General features: G+C 37.3%; 1 protein-coding gene and 1 long non-coding RNA gene across 2 annotated transcripts in view; both read left to right on the top strand.

Moving 5' to 3' along the window:
* The window catches only part of LOC124258963 (NACHT domain- and WD repeat-containing protein 1-like), a 110,141-nt gene that overhangs the window by 32,887 nt on the left and 54,507 nt on the right, over window positions 1–22,747 (top strand). The window lies entirely within an intron of this gene.
* LOC124258972 lies at window positions 1,296–3,053 on the top strand. Its single transcript, XR_006893721.1, has 2 exons — window positions 1,296–1,377; window positions 2,083–3,053. It is a non-coding gene; the product is annotated as an uncharacterized LOC124258972 (long non-coding RNA).

Below are 22,747 nucleotides of genomic sequence, written 5' to 3'. Positions count from 1 at the left end.
GATGATTTCCTGGCGAGGGAAGGTGTGAACAGGCTACCCTGGCCTGCCAAAAGCCCAGACATGAATCCCATCGAGCACATGTGGGACCACATGGACCGTCAAATAAGGAAACTGGATCCTCCTCCATCAAATATAGACGATTTGGAGACATCACTGGTGAGAATCTTTAACGATGTGGCCACACAAGGTGTCAATAAACTTATTAACATTATGCCAACCCGGATTATCGCCCTTATTGACGCGCAAGGGTGAGCAACACGTTACTGACATTGCACAAATGTTTTTGAATGATCAGACTCTCTTTCTATCATTATCCTGACAGTACACGTTTCATTTTGTGAAACCCACATTACCCAAAACTGTTGATTTTACGTCTTCGCAATGTGCAACTTTACACGAATTCTTTATTTAAAGTGAATGATTTCCTAGAAGAGGCACACGATTGGCCTGTGTTGCATGGCCGTGTATTTAAGATGATGAGAAGTTTATGCGAGTATTAAATCTTTGCTTTTCTATCATCTCTTCTGGTTCTCTTTGTACATTTTCCAGTCCTATTAATAAAATCGAAGGGGTGACAACCATTATTGGCATGAGTATATGTACAGAAATCTAACGGAGAGAGAAAGAGAGTGAGAGAGAGAGAGAGAGATTTACGGATGAATGGGTGGATAGATGGATGGATGGTGTACGTGAAAGACTGTCATCCTTGTACATCTACCTTGTTTCCGTTTTTTCAACTTCCCAGGAGAGATGAAAAAGAGAATTGAAGGATACCCCCGTGCTAAGCTTTCAGTTGTCAAGGCTGGGCCTTACTTGGTGTCACATGGCACCTACAGTGAACACAATGTGATCAAGATGATTGACAGGACAACATTTGAGACCATAGCCACCTTTTCAACGGATTATGACGTTAGTTTATGTACATATACAGTGTTCATAAACTTCAATCAGCCAGTAGAAGAGTACATAAAACATCTCAAGTGTTATACTTTTCTTATTCAGTATCTACCAAATGTCCAGGTATTGAAGAAACCTAATAAACATTAGTATAATAAAAAATCCTTTTGAACAAACTTCTATCGTTTCCTGTAAGCTTTTCACTTTACTGGTTAAATTAAGCCACCCTTCGGGGTTCTTCCATTACCTCTGGGCCCAATGATATATTTAAGGAAATAATTTATAGTATAAATGTGACCTTTTGTCATTCCTTACAGACACAAGATTTATCGCTCACCGAAGATGGCCATCATGTGGTATGTTACTTCCGGGAGTTCAGGAAGCCAGTGGTGTGGAGCCTGGCAGGAGGATCTGCAGATGACCCAAACAGGGAAGCATTCAAGCCTTTGTCCAGTTTCCCTGACATCTATGGACCTGACAGTAAGTGTGTAGTTCAATGTCATATTTAATCAACCATTTGTCGTAAACTATCAACATTCACAGTGAACATATCACTCAGATTGACGCTGGTGAGTGAAGATGGTTTTGCTGCATTTTTAGCAACATTCCTGTAATATGTGTTGGTGTGGTATTGTACATAGAGCTCAGGTCACAACTAAATTGAAGCTAAGCAACGTTGGTCACGAAGATTCCTTGGATGGGTGACCGTGTTTGGCATCTAGACTCCTGACTGTTTCTAGGACTTCTTCCTGCCCCAAAGGGAAGCACATGTGATACATGTGGTCTCACTATAGGCAAGTGAGTGTCTGCACAATTGCCTAACCCAGCAGAACATGGGTACCCAGTGGGATAAGTTATGTGACTAATAACCTTCTAGTGTAGCTTGGGTTATGCGGGTCAGTAACCCTATTTGCTCTTCGAGCATGCCCTGGCGCGGGGGTCAGAGCTATATAAGTGGCCTTATCAAGGCAAGAGCAACAAAAACAAACACGAGAATACCTTAGTACTTAACTCCGACTTCAAAAAGTTGGATTGTACTATATTATACTTGTCTAAACCAGAAACTATATGCCAGAATCTGAGAGTATATGAGACTGTGTGCGTGCGTGCGTGACTGCGTGCGTGTGGGTGTTTTCAAAATGCGTTCAAAGTGTCATTTATAACTATATGATTACATATATGCAGCGGTTCAACTAAAACTACAACTGGCAATGGACACGGAAGAAGCTGATGATCCGGATGACCTTGATAAAGACATCGATGAGGTGGACAATGACACCAGTCGGTGGAGACTTCATAACTGGTTCTCATTACATGAATAGAGGACTGATCGGGTTTAATGAAACAGTTGTTTTAATGTCTGACCTAAGTGGATGTGGAAACCCTCTGTTGAACCTGTCGTATATAGACAAGGTGGAAGTAACTGGCCACGGACATCAGATATAAGTGATATCTTTCAGTTATTTGGATTTGTGGTCCGTCTGTTCTGTGTTTCATTTTATTAAGTTTATTAATAGTTTAGCTGTTAGAGTTGGTACTTTTATGTACTTAAACAAGTAATAACTTAATGTAAACCTGCATTTGACCATGTAATAGGCCTCGGTATTGTATATATATATATAGAGTGTCCATGACTTAATAGTTTGTATACTTCTGCCTGAGACCATAAACAATATTTTCCTATATGACTGACATTTAATATTTGAAATTGTTTGTTTTCAATTCCATATTCATCATATTGCTCAACAAAGAAGACTGTGATACATGTTACGTAGCTTTAACAATGAATAAAATCTTTTAATATAGCCCTGTTACATATCAATAACTTTGAAGACGTGAAACTGCCGATATATCCATAGCAAGATGCAAAAGGACCCCACCGAACACCCTTGATCAAGCTCACGTTGGTACTGAAATGATCGAGTGTTGTTATACACCGAAGTCATCAATAGTCCAGTTATATCACAGGTTCACTGAACAATTGTGTCTGGACCAGTAGCCATAGACAGCATTCCATGTGTTTTGGTTTGGCAAGGATAATGACCTAAACCGGGTGTTTATCCTTACGTTTTTCTTGAACACCAGGTTTCAGCACTAAGCCAGAGATTTCCACTACCAATGAACCTGTTTCTGTGTTTATTAAAAGCTGGTTCGTTTCTGGCTTTGACCTTTTGTCTTTACCTTGCATGGGAACTGGTGAAGATCCGGGTTAAAATTGATTTTAAGTAACCCATGCTTGTCGTAAGAGGCGACTAACGGGATCGGGTGGTCAGGCTCGCTGACATGACACATGTCATCGTATCCCAATTGGGTAGATCGATACTATTCTGTTGATGACTGGATTGTCTGGTCCAGACTCGATTATTTACATGATGAATGAAGAATAGGCGTTCTGGGCCAGGATCCAAGGAGCCATGACGTCACTGTGACCTTTGACCTATAATTTTTGCTTTGATTGGATATAGGGTATGATGTCACTGTGACCTTGACCTTTGTTCTTATCGGAGTATGAAAATGTCATCATCATAGCCAATTAGCTTAATATCATTTAATGAGATTCATTAGTACATAATATTATCTCCTTTAAATAGAAGCCTGAATGGTGATTGACTAAATGTAATTAATACTACATATCTGAACAAGGGGATCCTGGTTTTTAGACAGGATGACATCCTACAATGACGCTAAGTAGCCCACACGAAAAAAATATTTTTATAAAAAAGGTCTGGATGGTAATTGACTAATTAGATTTGTCCTATAAGGATATTATGGGCCCATATGAACAATGTTTTCAATAGAAGGCTGAATGCACAGCAAAAATAACTTAGTTTCCGTTTTTGCGGAAACCTAACGGATACTGGGTAATGTAGGTTTCCGCTAGGTTTCAGTATCCGGAAACAGACAATGCGAGTTTCCGCATAGTTTACAAAACTGAAACTAACAAATTTAGGTTTCCGTCAAGTTTCTACAACTGAAACTATCATTATGCGTTTCCATTTAGTTTCAGTTCGCTGAAACATTCAAAGAGAAATGACTTTGTTTCCGCTATTGCGGAAACCTATTGGATACTGGGTAATGTAGGTTTCCGCTAGGTTTCTGTTGGTTTCAGCTTAGATGAAATGGCAAACTTATAATTAGCTTTGTGCTGTTCCATTGGGGGACTATATTTACTTATTGTTACATTTGCAAGATAATTTCTGTTTACAGAATCCAGTTAGGGTCAATGCAGGAAGCAAAAGTACTGTTCGTGCCGTAGTCCCTAGTATGTTGATCAACCTTCAGGTGTTGGCAATCTATAGCTCATTTTTATACTGTACCGGTAAAGTGTTTATGGTTACATGCCAGTTTTTAGTGTACATTTGTGATAGATTAGTTATTTTACTGTCCTTCGAAGACAGGTAAGTATATAAGTTTTTTTTTCATGTACACATTTACAAATTTAGAGTTACGACTTTCATAGTCACGATATGGCTACCGATGTGACTATGCAACTCACTCACTACCATTCTGCATAACTTGTGAATGTACAATTTATTACATTGTACCCGAAAAACAACAAACACAGTGACACATGCACTGTTATGATTCATCTGTTTCATTATTGTGAATAGCTCACATTTCAACAGTACTCAACAATGTGTGTGTGTGTCTGTGTGTGTGTGTGTGTGTGTCTGTGTGTGTGTCTGTCTGTCTGTCTGTCTGTCTGTCTGTCTGTCTGTCTGTCTGTCTGTCTGTCTGTCTGTCTGTCTGTCTGTCTGTCTGTCTGTCTGTCTGTCTGTCTGTCTGTCTGTCTGTCTGTCTGTCTGTCTGTCTGTCTGTCTGTCTGTCTGTCTGTCTGTCTGTCTGTCTGTCTGTATGTATGTATGCATGCATGCCCATATCAAAAGGGAATTTTCAGCATTGGAGAAAACAAATTCTGTATGAATATGCAAATACAAATATGTCAAAACCCTACAACATTTTATGCATATGATGAAATGAGGTCTACTAGTGCAGGCATAACATATTTGTTGTGGTATTTATAAAACAGATTTCAAATTCAAATTCAAATGTTTATTGTATGAAAGGTCATGGGCCCATATACATATACATGAAGTGTACATTTGAAGCTGTCTCAATGTATCTTAACATATACACACTAACAATCTCACATATTAAACACTTGGCAACTTGCTTACAACCATGAAGCTTCTGTTGCACTCACACTGAGCAGCCAACAATCCTCTGATGTGGTACATATGACGCAGAGCCTTGAGTTGAGCCTGAGTTTTGCCACACAGAAAGGGGAAATATAACCAAGTTGATTACAACAAGGCTTGAACCAGTCCACAACCGCAAACAGATGGTGTATGCTCTACTTAAGATTCGTGGGTGAATATGAAGAGTCCTGGTTGATGTCTGGCACAACATCGTTGCCATCCTTATCATCCCACACAGACTCTTCATCATCCTGCAAATACAATACATACAATGCTTAGTAAAACTGCAAAAACAGCCAAAGTAACACATTTATACATATTCATAAACATGCACAGTGGTACATCTGATCACAATGAAATTATATAATTAGAACGACTAATTTGTATATGTAACCAAAATATTTTTTTCACAATCACAAAGGAAAGATATGTAGTATACATGTATATTGTATCTTCCATTTGACATGTCACTTATTTTATTGATTGGTACCAGAAAATAGCAGCCAACCCAGTATTCTGAAGCAAATTGTTGTAATATTTATTACTGTTACTGTACTCATATTCAAGGTAACATCTACTACCAAATCGCCAATTGAAATCGAAGCATATGTAAAACGGTACATACATATTTTAAATAGATACGAATTATGTTTAAACACTGAATGTAACACATAATTATATATGTGATCTTATTCAAATTGAAATGACCAACTCAACTGAGAAAAGCATACAAAACCTAACATTTCCCATGAATGAAAAATCGTGGGTATTTCTTAGTTTTATCAACTCTCTAAGGAAACATTCCCAGCAATATAGTAACATAAAATATTATTTTTTATGTGACCTTTAATTTAATTTAAAACTGTAAAATGTGTAACACAACTTATTCACTTTCAGTTACAGTTACATATCTGGTATACAATAATTACACTCTTGCTCGACAACGGTATAAGAATCCATACCGAAACGTCGCATCATATATAATAAAGAAGTTGTTATCCATAAACTCTCTTACTTTCTTATTTGTCACCAACTTCTAAATGCCAATCAAACAAATTACAATAATTAAATATATTCATTATTGATATATGATGGATAGCAATGGGATAGATCAAACTGAAGTCGTTAAATGAAACCTATGAAGTGAAGTATTTTGACTAACCTGATGAGAAACTGCCGTCCATTCCAGACGATTCCTTGTTTCCTTGAAACAAACGACTGGCAGTGCGGACAGAAAACTGGGTCTTTTTCTTGGAACTGAAAACATATCAACATATCTTAACTTATGAAAGTGTAATCCCATATATAACATATGTTAAACTTATGGTTACACTGGAATCCACGCACTGTTACATTTTGAGTGATTATATTTTCACAAAGATAAAGAAATTTATTCTATGTATCTATTTAGTGTTTACTTGTTTTGACTAAATGCTGATGAATAAAAATATTGTTTTAAGATTTCCTTTAATGAAATTAGGAACATGGTATGGTGTAACTATAAATGATTACCAAGCCAAGCCTCTTGTCAATCTCCAACAAGTCAGTGGATCCACAATACGTATCTGTAAATCAAATAATTGAAACAATGATTCTTTTAGAAATGTTATACGTGACTTGTGTCAATGCATTGTAAGGCTAAGAGGTTCAATAATTGATTACCTAAATTATTACACAAAGCTATGAGTGTAAAGTATATGTTATAATTGTTTTAATGGTAATAAAATGATAAAAAAGATGTACTGGTATAATTGGATAAATACCGCCATATAGCTGGAATATTGCCGAGTGCGGCGTAATACTAAACTCGCTCACGTAGATATATTGACCTGACATCACATATAATTAGATAAGTAAAGTTATAATACAGGGAATGTACGTAGATCTACGTGTAGAACTGAAAAGAATGAACAAGATATAAGCATGTCTAATACATGTGCATGTTTTGAGCTCAATAGGTAAATTACTTACCTGGTGAAGTTTTACGTCCAGCAGAACGTATATTGCCTACTCCTGACAGGGTTTTGAAAAATCACCTATTTGAAACTAACACAATCTCTCATGAGTAGGACTCATGGAGCTCGATGAGGACTTTTAAAGTAACGTGAATATGTTTTCAGATTTATTCACTTCTCTAGGCCTACATGTTGATGCTTGACACTGAGGAGGAGCAATTAGTGCCCATAATGCGATGAGAAGACCCTTAAGCCCATACAAGCCCACTGTTGGGTACTCACATTCAATCTGCTCATTTCCACCTTTCACGGTCCCCTTTGATGTCGGCAATGTAAACAAATAAAACAATGGCGACCGGATCACGTCCACGCGAGACTACCTAAATCATTATAAAAACACACAGCTGACATTTTATGTGTATAGTGTATGTTTATTTTGTTGTATAACGCGGAAAGATATTGTCAAACTGTAATGTTAGATTTAGATTGAAAAACAACAACAAAGTGTTTTTCCCGTGAGCCTTTGCGAGTCGCGATTTTCAAAGCCGCCTCAGTTTTCCTCAAAGCACTGAAAGAGAGAATTCGCTACCTGGAAAAGAAAGATGGAAATGGCTGCGAAAAACTCGCAGTACCACGACCCTGTCAGGTAAGACCAATTTGTTTTGTTGTCAAATAACGTTTTATGAATTATTTACTTTACGTACAGATAATCCGGATTGGTAATCAAGCTAATCTATCGAATTACAGCCAGTGGCCATGTTACGACGTAAATTGTAATAAAAACGCAAATTGTAATACTTGCAGCAAATTGTAATAAACTTGACGCAAATTGTAATAAAAACGTAAATTGTAATAAAAATTGACGTAAATTGTAATACGCAAATTGTAATAAAAATTGACGTAAATTGTAATAATTTTCGTTGCGGTAAAATGTAATAAATATTTACGTAAATTGTAATAACAGTTTTAATCACTCGTAAATACGCGGGTGTTTGTTTTTCGTTGCATTTCATACATCAAATAAGCTGGTTAGGGCGATAACTCAAGAAAGAAATGATGGATTTTGTTCAAATTTGGTACCAAGGTATATTGGCGAGATTCACCGACACAAGTGAAATGGAGTAACCTTGAGATAATTTTCAAGGTCACAGCAAAAATCTGAGGGTTTTGCCAATATAAAGATTTCGTCAACGCGATAACCCAAGAATGAATTGACAAATCTTAGCCAATGACGAAAATGATATTCGTCCTGATATATAATCGATATAAACTGTCCTCTGTATCATGTCTTTTCGCAAATATCTTTTGAGGTTTTGATATGTATACATTTAAAGTGGGGTGGGGTAGGGGTGGGTTTCTAACGGGTATATCTAACACACTTGCATGCATGTAGAGTTGGAGAGGTGGGTGGGTGTTCTAACGGGTATAACTACGAGGGACGTTCAAATAGTAGTCAGCCCCACCTACAATATGATTCAAATGCAGCTGTTTTATGTTTTATTTTTCTACATATTATCTGTCAGCCTCAAGCAAATTGGTTTTGCTATGTTGCAGCCTCACGATCCCCATTTTGTGAGACTGATTATCTTGGCTTGGTACTCCCAAAAAACGTAAAATCTGCAATAAAATGCATCACAAACTTCAGGAAACAAAATATGCTATGTTTGAGATTGGTAGAAGTCGGCTAGAATCAAACTTAGATATTAAACTGCACAAAAAAGCAATTTCAAAACTACAATCGCTTGTTCAAATGAATACCCCTTCGGTTTACTGAAAGAACTCGAGAAAGAAATGATGGATTTTGTTCAAATTTGGTACCAAGGTTTATTGACGAGATTTACCGACACCACTTGAATTTAGTGACCCTGAGATCATTTTAAAGGTCACAGCGAAGGTGTAACAGTTTTGCACATGCCAAGCTTGGTAGCCGCGAACTTAGGAAAGAATTAATAGATTTTGATCCAATTGTATATCAAGGTGCATTGGCGGGATTCCCCCAACACCAATTGATTGGGAAACTTGTGCTCATTTTAAGTTCACAGTGAAAAGTGTTTTGCACATGTCTAACTTTTTAGTGCGAAAATACAAGACAGAATTAATATGTTTTGCTTAAAGGTAGTACCATGATGCGTTGGGAGTATCGTCTAACGCCAGACGAATTCAGGGACCTTCGGATTATTTTCAAGGTCACAGCGAGTATTCTTGCGATATCTCCAAACCTAATGGATGGAATTTGTTCGCATTTTGCATCAAGGCATCAGATGACAGTTTCGGTAACGTTTACATAATTTTCAGGGTCAGACAGAGGATAATTGCGACATTCAGATATCGACATGTGGCGGGGGTAAAAGCTATGTTTGTGACAAACGCTTTGTCATAACTAATTTTCAAATTTTTGTTAGCATATGGTTTCTATAATTTCATGTTAATTCTACCAACTGTGAAATTATTCGCGACACGTCTTAAATAAGCCAGAGATTATTTGTGTATGTCTCGAAAATTAAAGTTAATTGTTTTTTCATTATGGAGTTATCTTCGATGTTGACGCAAGGACATATTTTACGAGCAATAGTTTTCAATAATTAGGGCTCCTTGCCACGAGGCAGGAGGCCTATTGGAATCGTTAATGTTTTTATTATTTATTATTCTGCCGTATTTTGTGCCAGTCCTACAAGCACCGCTGGACAGAATCGCTTGAAAAATCACCAAGGTGCCGACAGTGCTGAAGTTGTTTCTGCAAAAATCTCAAGGCTCTAGGCCCAATAGCAAAGGGGAGATAATTCAAAATTAATTCACAATTTTCAATTTCCAAAGCAATAATCTCCGAAACTACAAGTCCGATGACTACCAAATTTCTGGAGCAGGTCCGAATGTCATGTGAGTGTGCATCTGATAGCTGAAGTCCTGGCGATTCCAGAACACTAATTGTTTTAACTGTAGACCGAAGGACATCGGAGCTACAGCCTGCCAAAGAGGGAACTCTTTCTTCTCCGGAACTTCTTACATGACCCTGCGACATCGGCTGTATTTGAAGATGCGCTCGCCTGTCAAAACGTGTTCTGGCTCTGTTTTGGACGATTTAAAGCCCTCAAAATACGTTTCAAACACCCCTAACTCTGAAACCAACCGTCCGATTTCGACTAAAATTTACCTGTACATGTAGGCTGTTAGTTCTGATCATATCTGCCGATTTCAGTTATGTATCTCCAAACACAACAGAGGGACAAATGAATATATTTTCCACACTACAGTTGCTATCGCTGCACGATGAAAGTTAGCAGTATGTGTCCCAAACGTTTGCTGTTGTTCTATGGTGCATGTGGATAGTAACACCGTATGGTACATATGTTGTTCATGCTTGTTCGAGGTAAATGAAATAGCATGTATCAAATGTACAGTAAATAATAACAAAAACAATAAGTTAATTGGAAAGTACCGAAACAATGTGATGATAAAGGCTTACATGTAGAAGCCAGTGACAATGGATTACATTTAAAAGCCAGTGGGATGTACAGAGCAGGAGAGGTTTGACATGTTTATACAAGTTATCCAGGCAGTTAGGGTTGGTTGATGAGTTCGTCGTATGCTGAGGGGATGAAATAATCTTGATCTCTGTTGATCAGGGGTCGGTGTCGTTTGACGTGGATGGCATAAGTTAGTATCCGTTTGGTAAAGTCAGATTGTTTGCCAGGATTGTGTATTCTGTCCAGTTGATTTGGTGATTGAGGTTGGTCTGAATGTCTTCTGAGATAGCTGATTTGTTGTCGAATTTGTTTGTTGATGCCTGGTGCTCTTTCACTCTGGTGTTTACTGGCCTAGATGTTTTGCCAATGTAAGAATCTACTTCGAAAGTGTCATAATCCACACCATACTACACAATCCTTTGAAACTAACCCATCTAACCCTGGCCCATATGAATTCAAAGTTAACGAATGACGAATTTCCCATTACTGGCAGTGATATGATCCCTATTAACAGTAGCCATTACTACTTTCAACATCTACATTCTACATCACGTGTACAAGTGGCTTGATTGTATCAAACCCAAGGAGCCCTAAATCGCTGCTCGCAACTATACTATATTATTTGTTTCTTGTCCCATGTTTGTCCAAATCGTTATCTTTACATATACCTTTAAGGAATATGTCGTCATTGACAAGTGAATCTTGCAATTTCGGAAGGATAATGCGATCGCTCATTTAAAATGTCGATTGAAGCTGTTGTAACTGACGGCTAGCATAAAGGTATCCCACGAGTGTTGCAAGTTAGCTTAACCAGGATATGGCACCAATCCCTGGAAATGCTCAAATATATTCTACTCTGTCAGGATACCCACCTCCACATAGAGGCGTACACCATCACAATTATGTTATTACATAATTATTAAGATAAAAATGTAGCAGAGAGAGTTCGTATGGTCCTGACACAGCCTGGCTCATCATGAGCTCAGCTCAGGGCCCTTGCCCCTCTACACGCAGCCCAGACAGCGAATGGGACTTTTTTTTAGTCGAACCCACAAAGAACTTTAAGGAGAATATGAAGGCTCCCCAACAGTGAAGCCTTCTGCAATACCCAGAGTGTCAGAAGGGCTGTGTCCCCGGTGGAGAACTTGGGCACTCTCCTGATCTGCGCCCAGAGATCAGGAGGTACCAAACCAAGGGCACTGAGAACAACGAGGAGCCCTACGACAGTGTATTTGGGATGCAAGCGAGACATCTCAAAGGCTAGGTCCGCATATATAGCATGCTTTTCCTGAATCTTGCCATTCACTTTGCTGTCAAAAGGGACAGAAAATTCCCAATCCTAGTGACCAGCATACATAAATGTATTAACGATTAGTGTTGAGCCGCCACTATCAAATCATCATATTGTCAATTGTGTACACAGCGTCGAAAATAGATTAAACCTCGCTGATCACATGTCATGTTTGTCAGTGAGTCACGATCCGCTTTGAACTTCCTTGTTGGGCTTTTTCGTGTCTGGCGACGTCGAAACGAACGGCAAGCAATCGTGAACCTGGCACCTCATGGCAGATTTGACGGTTGATAAATGTATGCCTTCCAAACAAGGAAGCGGGGAAAAGGAAGGAATGGGATCCTATTGTTCGGTACTGAGATAAAAGGGTGTTAACTTCCGACCTTCCACTTAGAGAAGGCTGTGGTCGCACTGACCCGTCTAGTTTAATGGTATTTCTATTACATTTTGAAGTTCTTCATAGCATATCCCAAAACAACAGGATATTGTTTGTTTACGCTTTGAAATGTACGTTTCTTTTTTCTTCATTTTCGAATTATTTCAATGTTGACGCAATGACATATTTGAAGTTAATTTAATGTTTTAATCATATGTGATTTATTATGATTTATGTTTCGATCATACATTCCATATATTGCGTTGTCATAGTTTAACCTGGTTCGTATTATTTTCTTCATCATATTACTACATATTATTGTATTTTTATGAGAGGGAATTTTAAGTTACATTTGCTAAGGATATCATAAATCGCTGGTTATTCCTTGCCACATAGCAGTCAATCTGTCTACTCATTTGTTGTATTTGACTGATGCATTTAAAATAAAATGTGGAAATGATATTGAATTGCATTATTTGCTTCAAGGAATTGATCAGATGTGCTCGTTATCAAAGTAAAGTCAAAACTTCTTTCTGTAAGGTATACAGTGGCAGTTGACACCTTTAATTGTTATGGGTAGACTAAAGAAATCATTTATTTAGTTTCACCGCTCAAAATACAACAAAGAATTCAGCGGGTGGCCTCAAAGAATGATCATAGCAATGCTTATAACCTATAGCTACGAGGGCAAACATACCGGGGATAATTTGTTTTAATGCGATATGCACCGGGTAAAATATCACTTTGTCATGGTGACATGACATCATGAACAATGTTATGACGCCACGTTGCTTCTAAGAAGCCGCCTTCTAAATCCAACGATGACGGGGAGCCTGCCTTTGTTGGAAAGTAGATTATCGCGTAATTTCCGCAATTAAAGACTTCAGTAATAAATAGAAAATTATATTCGTGACCATAATATGCTAGGTTAACGACCTAAATATCGGCATTCCCTTCTCTGGTTCCGAAAATACCAAGATTTAGGCAGTTGTGTTGTAAACTGATATTTATCTTCTATAAAGTCGGCTATATTCAAACCATGAGAAAGGTCGTCAAATAATGTCTGATGACAGTTACCAACGTCCCAATAGTGTCCATATATTTTAGAAATGTATAACAATAAAGCACAACCTCACTACTTTTTTTTATAAATGACAAAGGATTAATCAACCATATTAAAAGGTTTTCAGGCTTGAAGGACGAAGCTCATTAAAATCTATTGCCAGCTCCCTTTTAGAGACTGATAAAAGGTTCGAAAATGTGGGTCATAAATGCATGAAAGTTTTTATTGTTGTTCATACCCGTTAGGCCTCCAGCCTCTACATGTATTTGAGATATAACCGTTAGAACCACCACCACCTCCTCTATGTCTTAAAGTATGCTAGATATAACCGTTAGAACACACCACACCACTTTTCTGCCCATTTATTCAATTGGGCTAAATCATAGTTGAGAGTTGCTTCTGTGGATTTTACCTACTTTTCCGCAACACCGATTGATGTGTCCCCGGCCAACATTATTGTGATATTTTGTAAATTTCCAGGTAAATCATTGATATATACAAGGAAAACAAATTAACCAAGGGCAGATCCTTGAGGAACCCTTGCAGTAACATTTAGTTTTTCATAATGTTCCATTAACAGAGACACACTATCGTCTATCAGGGCCCGGTTGTTCAAAACTCGGTTATCTTTTAACCAGCCGTTAAGTACATTTAACCGACTGTTACCTAATAACAGAGGGTTATCTTGTTGTTCAAAACTCTGTTAAATTTTAACAGGCTGTTAACGTGACGTTAAGTTAACACACCTAAGGACCGCCGCTAAGTTTTTAACAGTGTGGTTAACTCGCAAATGACGTTCATGGCTAACACTGCTTTCATGATGCCAGTTCAGCAAAGAAAGGATAGGGTGTATCGTGGACTGGACTTCGATATTGGAAATTATTCTGACGAAAAGTTACATACGAAACTGTATCTATGCACATCATAGGAACTAAAATACATGTTGTACAAGTACATGATGCCTACGTTTCATCTTTTAACACTTGTGGAAAGGTTTATATATGCTTTACTACACTAAATGTGTGAATTCCTTCTGTAAATATTATTCAAACAAACACTTTCAAAGAATATAACACGTACACCCTATACCCACGTGTGATATGATTTTGATCAAGGCTAAATGTAGATAATTAAATTAGTTTCATGAAAAAATATCCGAACGATTACATTCTGATACTGAAAGTGTAATCGGCGGGATATGGTGATTGTGTATACTCTTATACTACCGACCTTCACCTCAGAGAAATTGCCAAATACACCCCATTTTAAGAAAGAGAGAAGAAGCTAGAAATGCCGATTATTACCGTTGTCGTTATGCGTGATTTTGCGTCAGTCATGGCGTCAAGCAAGCACAGAAACTTGACAGTTTCGTGTAAACACATCACATTCCTGTATTGTATCAATTTCCTATTTCTTGCTACTATGCTCTTTCCATGAAAATGGGGGTCTGAAAATTTGAGAAAATACTACACAGTGTAAAGTCTGAAATTTTCTTTGTTTACATTTCAAACAGGTGTTGTCTTTCGAGCACAGCAGTTGTTTCCACCCCCAATATCTTTCGTTTCACTTTATCTAGACACTTGGTATTGGTGCCAAAAAGACCAGTTGTAATTAGATTCTAAAATGTATCAGGAATGCAGTAGGGCCGGGACGAGTAGGAAACAATGGAATCGAGTACCCGGATGTACGTACCCGAATCGGAATCGAGTACCCGGAAATGTAAGAAATACATTCGGGTCAACTTCCTGAATATTCAATCACGCTTTGACAGAGATTATTGTAGAAAACTTGAACAGTTGGTAATAAGACATTAAAACTGACCTCAAGCTATTTAATTTACGTCTGTTTAACCAATATAGAGAGTAACACCATTACTTACATTCCTCGTTATAACAACGAACGTTTTGTTCCTGCTGCTACTGTAACTTAACTACTCACTGCTCATGCACAGATAAATTACAGTCATTAAAACTATGCTCCATTAATCGGACAATACCAATGATGTAAAAACCCGTGAATTTCCGGGTTAGAATATGGATCTTCAGTAACCCATGCTTGTCGTAAAAGGCGACTAACGGGATCGGGTGGTCGGACTCGCTGACTTGGTTGACATATGTCATCGGCTCCCAATTGCGCACATCTATGCTCATGTTGTTGATCACTGGATTGTCTGGTCCAGACTCGATTATTTACAGACCTCCGCCATATAGCCGGAATATTGCTGAGTGCGGCGTAAAACTAAACTCACTCACTCACTCAATGATGTAAATGTGTGTTACGTCAAAAATGAAAAAGACAGGCTATTGTCTGCCCTTGTCATTACAGAGCTCTCTCCCTTTCCGGATAATCGATTCCTAGAAATAGCTGTACCCGACCCGGATTCGAGTACCCGAGTACCCGTCCCAGCCTTAGAATGCAGTGATTCATTTGTCGCCGCCGAATATGAAATACAAGTGATGTAATTGGCGTTTCAATACCGGCCTTCGCGAAACGTGATTTTGTAAACACTATCCAATAGGGCGCAAAGTGCACTAGGGCGTTTGTGTGAGTGTATTTATGAAAACATCTGAACACGATTCCAGGCTGATCGGCAACGTTTCAGAATTATTAGTGATTTTAATCAAAACTGATATCATTGTTAATTAATATACTATTTTTGAAAGTGTATACTGCAAGTAATTATCCGATTTTGTTTGGATATGTCCGTCTGGCATCCCTTCCCATAGATGGATTTTAATTTTATTTTACTAATCATTTCAGCAATAGGCTTAATTTCTTTTCATTCTTCGAATGTTTTAATTGAAGCAAATCATCTTTTAAAATGCTGTATTAATTGATGAAAACTTAGTTAGCATAAATTCGCTCTCGCAACTGATGTGTAGGAAAATAAACATAACATTATTATGTATCTATTTCTGTTGTGAGTGATATGCAGGCCTACTTCGTAGTCACTTTGATTAAATGTTATATTTGAATATCGAAACCTTCTTGTCACAGCGAACACAACACTATCTCTTGTCATATTACACGCTAATATTTGAATTTTAACTTATTTTATAACAATATCTGAATGCTAATGTTATACACTGATAGGTTCATATAAGGAATACTATGGCACAATAGTATTTCTCTGCCGAATCGTTGCAGCGTTCTATAATACACTTATGAAATATAATACATGTTTTCCGTCCTTGAAGACAGTCTGAACTATCTATGCATTAAATGGAGCTTCACCTGATTAATGAGTATCGAGGAAATTATGCTTATCTACTACAGCGTTCTATAATGCACTCATGAAATATAATATATGTTTTCCGACCGTGAAGTCATTAACAAGAATTATGCATTTTCTGCAGTCACTTGTGAATTGAACTAAATGAAGGTTCGTCTGATTAATGAGTATCGAGGAAATTATGTTCATCTATAAACGCAGCTTCATGTTTTTCAAGACATCTTTTCGGAATATGCGTCTGTGAATGGCGTTTAGATAATGACGATATTGCACAGTATTATTCATGAGATTCCTGTCAAAAGTAAGGCCGGATAATAGATCGATTATATTCAGCAGTGTTGGCCCTGGGGCCTATAGTACGATTGCAGTTTGATTACTTGCACGTGGTGCTAGTAACATATTAAGTTTCTATTGGTATTGAATGCATATTTCAGATAAAAGCTATGGTATTAATTACACAACATCTATATTGTTTGACGTTAAAAGATTTGGCAATGTGTGTTCATACATTACAGTTTTTGACAGACTTGACAAATAATTAATGAATGATATTGATAGCATCTTCACGGCTTGGCCATACAGTCATGACAATTTAAGGAGTGAAAAGTGAGCGATTGGTCTTCTGGGAATTCAAAGATTCATTAAGACTGTAGCCGTCTAAGCGTAACTCTGTGTAATATTTATACATTTTCTATCCACGGACAACATGCTTCTAATATTAATATTATTTTCATGGATTCATCATATTTTATGTATAGCTGTGCTATCGTTTTTCATTAAAATGTCTTTTCTGTTGCTGAAATTGAAGTAAGTCCTACACAGAGCTGGGATCATATGTCTTTGAAATATAAATTATGCAAACGTCTGGATCCTTATTTTCCAAAACAAAACGTTCGTAACGCTACGACATTCGCATGCCTATGATAAACTATACTATAGAGTTGGCCTCAACCATTGACTGGATTACATTCTCTTCGTCAGCAGAGAAATTTCGACTTCTCTTTTTCCTTGGGGTGCAGGCGACATTTTGCGTTTCCATTTTTGGTAAACCGGAAGTAAACAGAAAACGGAACTATGGGATATATGGAAGCTAACCAGTGACGTTAACAACACTGTTAAACTTTGACGGCGACGTTAGCTAACGGCATGACTAACCATGATTTGAACAAGGCATATTTAACGTTCGGTTACCTAACGGCCGGTTAAGAATTTAACCGGCCGTTAGGAGTTAACCGGCGTTTAAGATAACCGAGTATTGAACAACCGGGCCCAGATAGATAGTTAGTTAACCAACTAAGTACGTTTCCACGAACACCATCATTTTCTAATTTGTGCAATAAACCTTTATGCCATGCCCTGTAAAAAGCTTTTGAAATATCACAAAACAGCATACAGTAAAGGTGGTGATTATCTAGGACTGAGCATATATTATGATAAATGTCTATGTTGAGATGTAGTAGAATGACTCGCAGTAAAATCTGACTGGAATTTACTTAAAATGTTATGTTAATGGAAATGGTCGTGCACATGCTTTACCATTATTCTTTCAAGGATTTTCCAAAGGACAGGTAATAAACAAATAGGTCTGTAATTAGTTGGGAGGGATGCATCTCCTTCTTTCAAAATAGGAGTAACATTACCCGTTTTCCACAATGTAGGAAATACAGTAACTCAGTGATATTTTATACAACAAACAAAGAGGTTCAGCTATAGATGTACAAATTCGTTTTAACACTCTCATGTTAATGCCATCAGGTCCACTAGATTTGTTTACTGGTAAGGTCTTATCAGATACCTCCTTTTCGGTTACAATGACATTTGTTATACTGTTACCACAGCGATGGCTAACAGGTGGCAAAGTCTTGCCGCCATCAGTAACATTTGAAACAGATACAAAATATTCATTTAATGTTTTTTTGAGCTTATCCAAATCTGTAAAAACTGAAGGTATCCCAGAATCATCAGTGACAAGAAGGGGAATGGGTCCCGATGAAGTAGTAACCACCTGATTGAGTAGACTGAGGTGATAAATAGTTATCAAAAATAGATTAAAAGTTTCCCTTTGCTATTTTTTTAGATTATTTACTTATTCCTTTGCTTTTTGTATTTAAATAGCTCAGAAGTATTCAGAGATCGAAATGCTTTTTTCCTTAGACGCTCTCTTTTCTTTTAAGTATGTTACGAGGGGCGTTGAAAAAAGTAGTCAAACTAACAATATTCTCGATGTCCAATGTTTGAAGAAAAGCTTCCATTTTATTTTGAAGCTATCATTAGCAAAGTCATATCCAAAATTTCATGTGGGTAATGTGGTTAACGAGATATTAGTCATCACAACATTGGGGTATTATGTTTCTTGCAAATTTGCAGAAAATGGAAAACGATCTCCCATTTGGTATCTAGTAATAGTAATAGTCCGCTTATATGGCGCTCACATCCAGGCACATTGCCTGCTCACGGCGCTACGTACATTACTTTCCCCGATCACAGGACACTATCGTAGTTTCCGATACTTTTTCAACTCCCTGGGGACTGTACAGCCATTCTGCCTGTTAGGCGCAATGAACTAAACACTCACATTGCCAGCACATACTCACGGGTACCCATTTTACAGCTGGGTGAACTGAGACAATGTGGATCTAAGTATGTTGTCCAAGGATACTACGCAAATGTGCCCATCTCGGGACCCGAACCTGGGTGCCTCCTCGAAACCGGGCCTTCAGCGTGATAGGCAGACGCCTTACAACTGCACTTTTGGGATAATGGTATACCCTCATATAATATCATATAAAATATGTTCAGCATAGTATTGGATGACTTCCCATCATCAACATTCAAAGATTTGGATTGCTTGATTTACATTTAGACGGGGACTGGTTTTTTTTAGGACACCCTCATTTTAAATTTTCAAAAACATTGTGTCCAGATATACAACATATTGAGAGCTGACACTTGTGTGACTATTCAGTATTTAGTTTAAACCCTTGACACCATGTATGAATAAATGAAAACTTTAGGATGAGTTATATCCTTATGATGACGTCAACTGAAAGGGGGTAGGTAGTGTCTCCAAAACAAGCCCTTTCAGTAAACATGAAGGGGGAGTCACTTGAACAAGCGATTATAGTTTAAAATTGCTTTTTTGTTCAGTTTAATATCTAAGTTTGACTTTTACCAACATACAACATGTTTTTGCATATTTTGTTTCAATTGGTGTAGGGGGATTCCCGCCAATACACCTTGATATAAAATTGGATCAAAATCTATTAATTCTTTCCTAAGTTCGCGGCTACCAAGCTTGGCATGTGCAAAACTGTTACACCTTCGCTGTGACCTTAATCCGAAGGTCCCTGAATTCGACTTGCGTTAGACGATACTCTCAACGCATCATGGTACTACCTTTAAGCAAAACATATTAATTCTGTCTTGTATTTTCGCACTAAAAAGTTAGACATGTGCAAAACACTTTTCACTGTGAACTTAGAATGAGCACAAGTTTCCCAATCAATTGGTGTTGGGCGCGATCCCGCCAATGCACCTTGATATACAATTGGATCAAAATCTATTAATTCTTTCCTAAGTTCGCGGCTACCAAGCTTGGCATGTGCAAAACTGTTACACCTTCGCTGTGACCTTTAAAATGACCTCAGGGTCACTAAATTCAAGTGGTGTCGGTAAATCTCGTCAATGAACCTTGGTACCAAATTTGAACAAAATCCATCATTTCTTTCTCGAGTTCTTTCAGTAAACCGAAGGGGTATTCATTTGAACAAGCGATTGTAGTTTTGAAATTGCTTTTTTGTGCAGTTTAATATCTAAGTTTGATTCTAGCCGACCTCTACCAATCTCAAACATACAAAAATGTTTCTTGCATATTTTGTTTCCTGAAGTTTAATTTGTGATGCATTTTATTGCTAGTCAGCTAGGCTATTCCATTTGTCCGAACCACATCATACGGAGACAGATTATTTAGCAGACCGGGTGCTGTACTCTGAAATTGATTACCTGAAAATGTCAGAAAATCGGAAAATATCAACAGTTTCCGATCTTGTCTCAAAACCATCCTCTTCAAACGAGCATTCGACTAATCGCACATGAGCAAGACTCTGGATATGCAGCGCTATACAAATGTCTAATTTGATTTGATTTGACTTGATATACCCGTTAGAAACCCACCACCATCCCACCCCACTTTATATTTATACATATCAAAACCTCAAAAGATATATGCGAAAAGACATCATACAGAGGACAGTTTATATCGATTATATATCAGGACGAATATCATTTTCGTCATATGGCTAAGATTTGTCAATTCATTCTTGGGTTATTGCTCTGACAATCTTTATATTGGCAAAACCCTCAGATTTTTGCTGTGACCTTGAAAATTATCTCAAGGTTACTCCATTTCACTTGTGTCGGTGAATCTCGCCAATATACCTTGGTACCAAATTTGAACAAAATCCATCTTTTCTTTCTTGAGTTATCGCCCTAACCAGCTTATTTGATGTATGAAATGCAACGAAAAACAAACACCCGCGTATTTACGAGTGATTAAAACTGTTATTACAATTTACGTTAATATTTATTACATTTTACCGCAACGAAAATTATTACAATTTACGTCAATTTTTATTACAATTTGCGTATTACAATTTACGTCAATTTTTATTACAATTTACGTTTTTATTACAATTTACGTCAAGTTTATTACAATTTGCTGCAAGTATTACAATTTGCGTTTTTATTACAATTTACGTCGTAACAGGCCATAGGTATTCGCCACTATGCATTATTCGACTTACATGTTAATTTGGTGCAGCTAGAAATATGTCTTGAATTTATTTGATATCCGTTTGATATTGTTCATATTTTGCACATGGGTTCTGAATCATCTCAGCTTCAAAGACATAATTTCCGTTTTATTTTCAATTCAATGCGTGTCATGGTTATGGCAATTTTTAACATGGCGGTCTATGGGGAAAGAATACGCAATGTTGTATATATGTTGCTCATGTAACTACAAAGCGGAAAATTATGTATCTGTGACCAAGATTATTTCCTAACAGCCTGCATAATTTGACAACCAAATATGGAAAACTGAATTAATGAAAATTACATAGCTACACTAAAATAGCATGCAAGTCTATGAGAATTTTGCCGACTGACGTATATTTAAGTCCCCTGACTGTATAAACAGTTTTGCACGAACTATTTTCAAAGGTTGGTGAAGTAAAATAAGTGTCTATCGAAAAATATACTACAATTTTGAAAAAATATAGCAAATAGATTGTATATTAATTGATTTGTTTTATCCATTTAGGCTGTTGAGAGGAAACGTGTCACGACCACTCCTGGAAGAAAAGATCACCCTCTCTAACTGAAGGTATGTGTTTATGGTACTATGAAACATAGACGTAATTTCACTTTGAATATTCTATTATTATGCTTCCCTAGATACATTTTCACAAAATGAACCATACTCAAGTTACATTTGCAAATGGATTTGAATAACCGGTAACTTAATCATGATTTCAAATTGGACCAAATAAACTTCACACCTGTGTGAAATGGCAGTAAAACTGACCCCTTGATTTTACAATACCGTAATTACTCCAAGGTTATGTCACATGAGTTAACTGAATTTCATTCATCAGGATGTTTATGTCAGGCCGTTCACTTACTCATTGCATAACCTTAAAGTGATAAATCTGTAGTTTGCTTGTTGGTATAAATGTCGCTGCAATTGTTTGGGGGTTTGTTAAACCTCAAATGAATGAATGGAGAAATGCAAAGAAAAGTAACGTGTTATTGTTTATTTTTTTCAGCTGATGATGAGTCTGCAGACTGTATAACGAATGACCAAGGATGGTCACCTGAAACATGTGTGAAGGTAATTTTGACCTATCTGTAGTGACTTTCATTGTAAGTAGTAAATTATTTCCAATTCATAGAGTAGAGACAAGGTTTATGGATGTCAACTCCTTTATTATGTGAAAACATGTTTCAGAGTGAATGCTTACCCCTTCGTCAGGTGTAAGCATTCACTCCGAAACATTGTGTTTTCACATAATAAAGACCTTGACATCCGGAAACATTCGCGTCTTGTATTATTCACTTCTAAATACACCTCAAAGACGTAATGGTGTAAACATACAGTCACTACTGGGTGAATATACTTGTACCCTTCAACAATACAACTGCCTGACTGAGTTTGGTTTTACGCCGCTTTTAGCAATATTCCAGCAACATCACGGAGGTGGACACCACAAC

The sequence above is a fragment of the Haliotis rubra genome, unplaced genomic scaffold (assembly GCF_003918875.1).
Source record: "Haliotis rubra isolate DU_JTF1 unplaced genomic scaffold, ASM391887v1 Scf704, whole genome shotgun sequence".
Lineage (NCBI taxonomy): Eukaryota > Metazoa > Mollusca > Gastropoda > Lepetellida > Haliotidae > Haliotis > Haliotis rubra.
The sequence above is the reverse complement of the archived record's forward strand: the minus strand, read 5'-3'. Positions and strand labels throughout refer to the sequence as shown.